This window comes from Orbicella franksi, chromosome 7 (assembly GCF_964199315.1).
Source record: "Orbicella franksi chromosome 7, jaOrbFran1.1, whole genome shotgun sequence".
Taxonomy (NCBI): domain Eukaryota; kingdom Metazoa; phylum Cnidaria; class Anthozoa; order Scleractinia; family Merulinidae; genus Orbicella; species Orbicella franksi.
In genome coordinates this window covers 17,427,786-17,437,718 of record NC_138151.1, presented here as the reverse complement: position 1 = coordinate 17,437,718, position 9,933 = coordinate 17,427,786, and the positions used below count along the sequence as shown (strand labels likewise).

General features: G+C 37.5%; 1 pseudogene across 1 annotated transcript; it reads left to right on the top strand.

The window, feature by feature from the left end:
• Window positions 1–3,576: 3,576 nt before the first annotated feature.
• LOC145492109 (uncharacterized) lies at window positions 3,577–9,933 on the top strand (annotated as a pseudogene). Its single transcript, XR_014049945.1, has 2 exons — window positions 3,577–4,088; window positions 7,410–9,933. The product of XR_014049945.1 is annotated as an uncharacterized LOC145492109 (transcript).

The following is a 9,933-nucleotide window of genomic DNA, read 5'->3' as shown; positions in this document are numbered from 1 at the left end:
ACACTGAGGAGCTGTTCTTGATGTCAGACGGAAGAGTGTTCCAGAGTGTAGGAGCTGCTACAGAGAAAGATCTTGCGCCATATGTTTTCAAATTGAAGTGCGGAATGGAAAGAAGTTCTTTAGAAGATGAACGTAGCTGACGAGACGGAGTGTAAGGAGTGAGAAGATCACGAACGTATGAAGGTGCCAGATCGTTTAGAGCCTTGTACGTGATGAGTAGAATTTTAAAGATGATACGATAGTTAACAGGAAGCCAGTGGAGATTAAACAAAATAGGTGTGATGTGTTCGTGTTTTCTAGAGAGGGTGATGAGACGAGCAGCGGCATTCTGGACGTGCTGTAACTTTTTTAAAAGACAGTTTGGTAAGCCATAGAGTAGAGAATTACAGTTATCCAATTTTGAAGAAACAAACGCATGAACAAGTATTTCAGTGGTGGTCGATGACAGGTACTTCCTTATATTGCTGATATTACGGAGATGATAAAAAGATGATTTGCAAATACTTGCAATATGTACGGACAGTTACGTGACAACTTGAGTTATCAGATGTTCTAAGATATGGGGCTCCGCTCATACCCCTACGGCACGCAGGAGTTCCCCTTCAAACACACATAAAATAGTACAGTTCCTTTATTACTTTATTACAACACTAAATTAAAAGTAAACTAAACTAAACTAAACTAAACTAAACGTTAAAGTCTTAAAGAAATTATGTGGCAAACTCGAATGTTTGATCTTTGAAATGCTTTAGGAATTAATAGCAGAAGATCGAAACTGAACGAGCAAGGGGATTCCTTTCGCGCTAAAAATTGTACCTGAATGCTTTAATTTCATCCCACCTTAATTTACTAATTACTTGTTTCCTAACATCCTAATTTCTATCAATATGCCTTGCCGTTATTTTTAATTTATTCATTTGACTATGATGACATAAAATCGTCGAAACGTTATGTTACTCTATTTTCTTTCATTTTCTTCCTAAAAATTTTTTCGAAGTCGTATTTTTTTAAAACTAAAAGTATGACTTAAATTGCAATGAATTAAATACTAAATATAACTTAACTGTGCTCAATATACTGCTAAGTTTAAGAGGCTAATAATTTTAAGGCTTAATCCCACTTTAAACATGTTAAAGATGATTTCCAGTCCATACTGTGGGGACTCAGCACCCTAATGTTTATCAACATTATAACAGCTCACTCAATGGAATGCGAATCGATGCTATTTGTAACGAACCACATACCTTATCTTCGAGGCCTTTCAAATTCATTTTTTCCAACAGCTTCATTGATTTTTGCAGCTGCGAAGTTGTTTCATTAAGTGATATGAGAAAATACGAAGCATAAAGCTTTGACCGCTTCGCATCCATGATGGCGGTTACATTGTTTTGAAACTTTGAATTTACCTCATGTAAGTAGTTACGAAATGATTACATTTTGTGATGTCTTACTTGAAACAAAACAAAACAAACAACAACAAAAAAACGCAAACAAACTCTCGAGAGTGCACAGTATGGACTGGAAATCATGTTTAAAGCGCTTTCTTTTCCAAGGTCAACTCAGCACGGCCAATATCCTAATAACGACCGTACCCTCTTTGCACGATTCAAACTCCAGAACACATTCTCATCGCGACTAAAACGGAAAATGATTTTCACTCCAAGTTCTCCTATTATAATTTATTGAGACTAGCAATGAACAGTTAAGTTAAAAATGGGTTTTACATGCAGTACGATACTACTTATCTAATATTTTCCCGTGGAGTTAGTTGCCTTATTGTTACCTATTCTCGCGATTTCCGTAATTAACATTAACCACACGAGATTTAGTACTTTGCTATATAATTCTTTAATCAACATGGATGGTTAGCCTTAAAATTACTTGACAAGCAGTGAAGTAGAGTGCCAAATGGTACCGAAGGGTGAGTCAGCTTTTTTTTTGCGAGCAACCCTAAGTCGTAGAAACAACTAGGTACGATACCAACTGTGATCCTAAAACATGTTCCAAGTGAAGTAAGTACTTCCTGACGCTGGTTCAAGATCGCTAGACGAAAATAATTCTGTAGAAAATCTGTTAATTACAGGTCATAATGAGCATTACATGGAATGTAGTCGTTCGTATGTTGCCATACCGATGATCAAATGGCGCTTTCCATTAGCCTGAAAATTCCAGTTTGAATTTCGAACAATTTCTAGCGGCGAATGGAACAACGTGAATTTTCTGGAATTTCCTAATAGAAAACGGCCTCGTGAGTGAAACTAACATTTTTGACTTTTTCTTTTTTGTCCAGAATTTCCGTTCCATTCGAATTTAGCTCCCAACATTTCCAAAATTCTCAGGTGAATGGTTTGTATTCCAGAAATCCAACAATACTTGGGTTTTCCGGAAACTCATCCGGAAATTTCTGTATCGTTTGTTCCTTTCTAAAAAGTTTCGCAATTTTTGGTTGAGTCAGTGGAAAGCCCCCGAATGGCGTAGTTTTTCTAGCTCTCAAGAAATCTGGACATTTGAAATTTTCTCTTTGGAATTACGATTATCCACCTTTTTCAAAGCTAACTATTTACTGCACCTTTCATAAATACAATGAATTTCAAATTCAACGTTTTCGAGGTAATAGTACATGTTAGGGAGAACTTGCCATGTATGTGTATCCCGCCAGCCAAAACCCACGAGAAAATAATACAGTACAAGTCATGCGACTTAATCAAAAACTATGCATCAGTGCAAAGTAGTCAAGAACAATCTCCAGGTTGCATGTATCTACTTGCATGAATTATTATGTTTTTACGAATTGTCTTATAAGGGACCGTTCATTTTTTATGAGGGAGGGGGGGCTGGTGGGATTTAGGAAGCACCATTTAAAAATCGCATGACCCCCCCTCAGCTTACCAATTTTTTCACATGGCCCCTCCTTATAGCGGTCATATTTTGGGATGACCCCCCCCCAAAAAAAAAAAAAAAATTGAACAAACAATATTTAGAGTTCAACTTTTTTAATATTTCTCTATTATCCCCCTACTTCACGTTATTGTGCTCACTATGAAGACAATATTTACAATCTCTATACGACAGAGAGCTGTTGTTTAAAAAACAAATCAAAAGAAAGAGAAGTCAATTTCGGATCTCCTAGTTGTGGCTCGCCCTGAGCGTGTGGCATTTGGCCTCTCATTGGCATCTTCCTCATCTGAATTGATGAATGCAAGAATCACGTCACTTGAGTCATCTTCTCCCCCAGAGTCAATGGCATCACTGTCATACTCATCATTGTCACTTTCATCCGTTTCACTGCTGTCAGCACTTGCCCTGTTGTCATTTTGTGTCAATGTCGTAGCATTTCTCAGTGTTGGTTGGCCAGCTCTGAGAGGACTCTTCTGCTGCAAGCATGAATGTCTTACAATTGCCTTTACTTTCTCACTCTTGCTGCTTTTCAAATGCTGCTTCAGCCCGTGGTGGTTTGAGTACTTGTTTAGTTCTGGAACACGTAGCTTTTTAAGCTTGGTTAGATCTTCGCACAACTCAGTCCAAGGATAATCCTCCTCCCTACTTAACTTTGCCATTTCTTCTGCTCTCTTTTTGCTCATGGATGACGTAAGTCATTCCATGAGCTTAGAAGGCAGTCGAATTAGTCGAATGGCACTCACTCACTCACTCGATTCTGATTAATTTATTCATTAAAGTTGGATTAAACCTTTTTTCTTTTACCTCCCCCTGTAAGTATTGTTTTTGTCCCAAACACTTCTTGGCAAATGTTTGGCTTCTTTTATGGGGGTACTAGAGAGGCGTAAATTTTTGTCCAACAAGATGGCGTAACGCGGCACGGAGGTCGAAGATGATTTTTCGTTCGATCTGTAAACAGGGATTCCTCCGTGGGTTGAAAAAAGGGGAGTTATTACGCTAAGGAACACTAGCTGCGAGATATATACATCGAAATCCTAAAAGCGACGATACTTGCATCGAAATCTTAAAAGCTACGATGTCTATCGACCGTGGTCCGCGGACGAATTGACGGAATCGTTTAAGCTTAAAAATATTTTGCCACCCGGAGGAGGAATGAAATGACGGGAATGCCGTGTCATCTGGAAGCTAAGGTAAGCCTCCTTGTTTTTTCTTCAAAGACTATGCCTATGAGAGCACTTTTGAGTACTAGTAAATATCGGATTCTTTCGTTCAGAAACTGTTCGATTCCGAAAATAGTCACATGACAAAGCACATGGTTTCCTAAACTCTAACGAGCTGTGGTCCGCCATTTCGTGTTATTGTTGGGTGTTGTTTTTACCGTGTTGATTTCTGTCTGTTGGCGATTTTTATTATCGGTGCTATGGATGTAGCTTGTACTAAAAATGCTGATAACAAGTCTCTAGTATATTCGGGGACAAAAGCATAATCGAAACCCTCGACTGGCCGGGATAATTCGCAAGGCCAGGAGACGTGTAGCTTCGAAGGAGCTTACGTCGAGTTCCCCTCTCGCTGGGACTTAAATACCACAATTGTAGAAAGCGAGATTGAGAGAGAACTGTCAAAACTTATCAAGCAAATGCTGTACAAATGCCAAATAATCTATACCAAATAACAAATGCCAAATACCAAATGCTGAACTGTGACCTATCAGACGAGAAATCGCTGAGACATGAAATACCAAGGAGGAGAGCGAATCTGTTACGGTACTCGAGCAGTATATCGACACATGTATCACAAAACCTAAACTTCAAAATGGAATTCTACTCCAGACGTCAAGTAAGTTTAATTTTCAATGCAGTGGTGATCGTCAATTTTCAAATGTACTCGACAATAACAAAATTCAGCCACGAAATTCAAGAGCAGTGGTAGTCTCATGTGCCGGTGTATGTGCTTCCATCATCTATGTTTAAGGTTATGTTGTGCGGATATACTCGTTATCATTTCTTTGACCAATGCACAAGATCAAAATTTACTGTTTTCCTAAAGAAGTGTTTTATTAGATGTAAGCTTCATTTTTTGTTTTTCGACTGAGGACAGTGAAGCATAAAAAGTCACCTTCGTTTTGTATTTATACTGAAAACAATATTTACAAAACAATAAGGCAGCTCCATGTTAAAACTTATCATTTATCTAGCAGAATCATATCACTTAGTGGAGATGCTGAATTAAATCCAGGGCCTTCAGATCTAGAACAGACTTGTAATCCCTTGTGTAGTTCATCACTTAGAAATTCTGCATCTCAATTAGAAACAAGATTGTCTCACGTAGGTAGAACTGCAGTTGAGGTTGGAGGAGGTGGTGATTGCTTTTTTAGAGCTGTATCGCATCAACTTTATGGCAATCCTAATAATCATTTTTATGTGCGCAGTGTTGGTGTTCAGTATTTAGTGCATAACCCTGAACAATTTATAGAGAGTAACACTGAGCATTCTTGGCAAGATTATTTACAAAGAATGTCAAATCAGGGAACATGGGCTGATGCAATCATAATTCAAGCAGTTGCTAACTGCCTTAACTTATCAATTCATATTACTGAGTCAAATCCAGTCTTTTCTCCTGTTACTGTTGTTGAACCAATAAATGTGATAGCTGACAGCCTAAGAATTTACATGGGGCATGGAGGTGAAATTCATTATGTTTCCACAAGTGAGATGCAAAGGAGATACAGTAATAGTGAAACAAATAAAGACAAACAAAACCAAGGTACCCAAAAACGGAAATTGAACCTGGAACATGTGAGGGAAACTAAGCGAAAGTCCTTTCGAAAACGAAAAGCAGCTAACCCGGAGCATATAAGGGAAATTAACAAGCAGTCGGTTAGAAAACGAAAACTAAACAACCCAGAGCATGTCAGAGAAATTAATAAGGAATCCGTTCAAAAACGAAAAGCAGATAAGCCAGAGCTTGTAAGCAAAACAAATAAACAGTCTTTCAAAAAAAAAGAAAGCCAATAACCCAGAATACATTAAACAAATCAATAGAAATTCCAAAGAAAAGCTCAAAACAGTGTCAGGTTTCCATACAGCTAATGGAGTTAGTGAAACACTTTTTCATGATCTCCCAAATGTATCACAAGTAACATTTGGCAGTGACAGGTTGCAAGCACAAAAAAACAAAGATACTAATGCAATTTCCTTGATAAATTTGTTTCACAAAAACATTGCACATGGCCCAGAATATGTATGCACTTGTTGTGATCAGTTGTGGTACAAGTCCTCTGTAGTGAAATGTGATGCAAATAAATACAAGTAATGCTCACAAGATGTGGTTAAGTCCTGTATTACTGATTTTCAAAGTGTTAATGACACTGAATGGATTTGCATAACTTGTGATTCAAATCTGAAGAAAGGCAAGTTGCCCAGCTGTTCTAAAGCCAGTAAAATGGGTTTTCTTGACAAGCCTGATATATTAAATTTGACATCTGTAGAAGAGTGACTAATATCACCACGTATACCTTTTATGCAAATCCGTGAGGTGGTCAGTTGTCCATTCATGGAAACATTGTAAATGTCCCAAGTGATGTCATTTCTGCAGTACATTGTCTCCCAAGGCCACTGAGTGAATCACAAACTATTCCTATAAAACTTGAAAGGCGTCTCAGTTATAAGCATCATTATCACTTTCAGAATGTTAGACCTAAGAAAGTATTAGATGCAGCCAAATATCTTGTAGACACAAGTGACTTGTTCAAAGGAGAAGGTATAGAAGTTCAAAATACATGGCTAAATGACATTAATTCTACTAACAATGAGGATTGGCAAGAATTTGTGGAAAACCCTAGTGTCCTAAATCCTATTGATGAAGCCCTTTCAAAGGAAAAATGGAAGATGTAAGTAATAACAGCATTGCTAACACTGGAGTTGATAGTCAGGACAAAATAGTTGATAATAATGATGACTCATGTGAAGTTGAGGAACGTCCTTCAGGAGTTACAGATACATTACTGCAAGAATCCAACTTAGTAGAAAGTGCAGACAAAATTACTAGTTTTGCACCAGGTGAAAGAAACAAACCATTAGGGATATTCTTGGACAAGGACTCAGAATACCTTTCATTTCCTTCAATATTTTGTGGAAAACGAAGGCCTGACAACAATGAAAGAAAGGTCCCTGTGTCATACAGTACAATTGCAAAGTGGGAATTAAGAAGTCAGGATAGGAGAGCTGCCTTGTCTCTCCCTAATATCTTTTATAAGCTGAAAAAGCTGCAAATCAAGCAAATTCAAGATAGTGCTTGTATTTCACTCAGAAAGTGTAAGATGAAAGGGAAATGTTTCACTGCTGGAGACTTGAAATCTGAAGATTTTCTCAATAAGCTTGTACACCTAGGTGAAGGTTTCAGAGTTTTAAAAAGTGTTCGAGGGTCACCACCTTATTTTGAAAAGTGCAAAAAAGACCTGTTTGCAATGATTCGTCAACTTGGCAACCCAACATGGTTTTGCTCTTTTTCAGCTGCTGAAACAAGGTGGACTCATCTTCTCAAAACCTTAGGTAGAATTGTTGAGAAAAAAAGAGTACATTGATGATGAAATCCAACAAATGACTTGGGAGCAAAAATCAGATCTTATTTAAAAAGATCCTGTGACCTGTGCTAGGAACTTTGACCACATGGTACAGTTGTTTATTCGTGATGTTTTAAAGAGCAGTCTTGCACCTATAGGAGAAATAGCTGATTATTTTTACAGAGTAGAATTTCAGCAAAGAGGAAGCCCACATATTCATGGACTGTTTTGGATAAAGGATGCACCACAGTATGAAAAAGATTCCAATGAAGAGGTTGTTGCATTTGTTGATAAATTTATAATCTGCCACAAGCCAAACAGTTCAAGTGAAATGGAAAATCTTGTCAATTTGCAAATGCACAGACATGCCAAAACTTGCAAGAGATCAGGGAATAACGTATGTCAATTTAACTTTCCATTGCCACCAATGCCCAGGACAATTATACTGAAACCACTTGAGGAGTCCTATCATGATGAGAAGGAGAGTAAACTTATAAAAGAAAATTCCGATAAAATTAAACAGGTTCTTGACAGCATGAAATATGGTGAAAATATAAGCTTTGAAGATTTCCTGAAAAAGTTAGGATTAACTGAAGAAAGTTATCTCTTAGCTATCAGGAACACAATAAAGCGTGACACATTATTTCTTGAAAGATCACTATCAGAAATAAGGATCAACAATGACAATACTCACTTACTCCAAGCCTGGCAAGCAAACATGGACATACAATATGTGTTAGATCCTTATGCATGTGCTACAGACATACTGTCTTACATTACAAAAGGCCAGCGAGGTATGAGCAGACTTCTAGAAAAAGCATCCAAGACGCAAAGGCAGGTAATAAAGACATTGCAAATAGAGTTAGACATACCAGAAACAAATTTCTCAATGCGGTTGAAATCAGTGCTCAAGAAGCAGTTTATCTTGTATTACAAGTACCTCTAAGATGTTCATCTCATGATGTTCAGTTCATAAGTACCTCACCTCCAGATGAAAGAACATTCTTAATAAAGAAACTGGAAAAGCTGAAAGAGTTACCTGATAGTTCACATGACAGAGAATCTGATAACATAATAAAGTGGTATCAATGAAGACCAAAACAATTAGAAAAATTTTGCCTTGCTGACTTTGTTGCTTGGTTTGAGTGTGTTAAGGACACACAAGATGACACAAATTCTAGTGAGTCATCACTCACACCTTCTGGTGACTTTCTTCCAGAGAGTAATTTTGAGGAAAACACTGATGATGACCCAATTGACACTAATGTTACTGACCCACAATGTAAACTAAATGAATACAAACTGAAAGGGGGCATGAAACTAGTAAAACAAAAGAAGGCTAAAATTATCTGATATGTCAGGTACCATAAAGATAAGGAACCAGAAAAACATTACAGAGAGCAACTGATGCTTTATATACCATGGCAGAAGGAAAGCATAGATTTGATCAAAGACTGTCAAACTTACCAAGAGAGATTTGAGCAGGTGAAGGATGAAGTTATCAGTAATAGGCATCAGTATGAATACCATTCAGAAATACTAGATAAAGCAATGGAGGATATGAATAATGCTGAATGTGACAACTTTGACAATGTCGCTCCAAATGCAGAGCATATCAATCAGCAGGACTGTACTGTTAAAGACAAGCCTAGTGAACTATTTGGTTACTTTGACCCCGGCAAAAACAAGCAGCATAGCCAGTATGATTTGCTTGATGATATTGGAATTTTCCCCAGAAGAAATGATCAGGAAGAACTTGTTGTAAAGCGCATGTCTGATAACGATTATCGAAGACTTGTCCACTCTTTGAATGAAAAACAAAGACAGTTTTTTTTATCACGTCTTACATTCAATTAAAGCAAAAGATGATCCTCTGAGATTATTCTTAAGTGTAGGTGCTGGAGTTGGCAAAAGTACTGTTACAAATGCATTGTATGAAGCTCTGATCAGATTTCTAAATAGCATCGCTGGGGAAAATCCAGATGATGTGAAAGTTGTCAAGACTGCCCCTACTGGTAAAGCAGCATTCAGTATAAAAGGCAATACACTACATGCTGCTTTTAAGATACCTGCCAATAGAGGATTTGAGTATTGTGCACTGGACCGTGACAGACTGAATACTATTAGAACAAAGCTAAAGAAACTTAGGGTGATATTTATCGATGAGATTTCTATGGTTGGAAGTGGTATGTTCAACTTTTTGAACTTAAGGTTGCAATAAATTATGGGAACTAATGAACCGTTTGGTGGAATAAGCTTGGTAACTGTTGGAGATCTTTTCCAGCTTAAGCCAGTTTTTGATAAGTGGATCTTTGAAAATTCCCAATCTGGCTATGATGAATTTGCAACTAACATTTGGACAGAGTACTTCACCCTCTTTGAATTGACAGAAATAATGAGACAAAAAGATGACAAAGAATTTGCTCAGCTACTCAATCGCTTGAGAGAGGGAAATCACTCTGAAGATGATATAT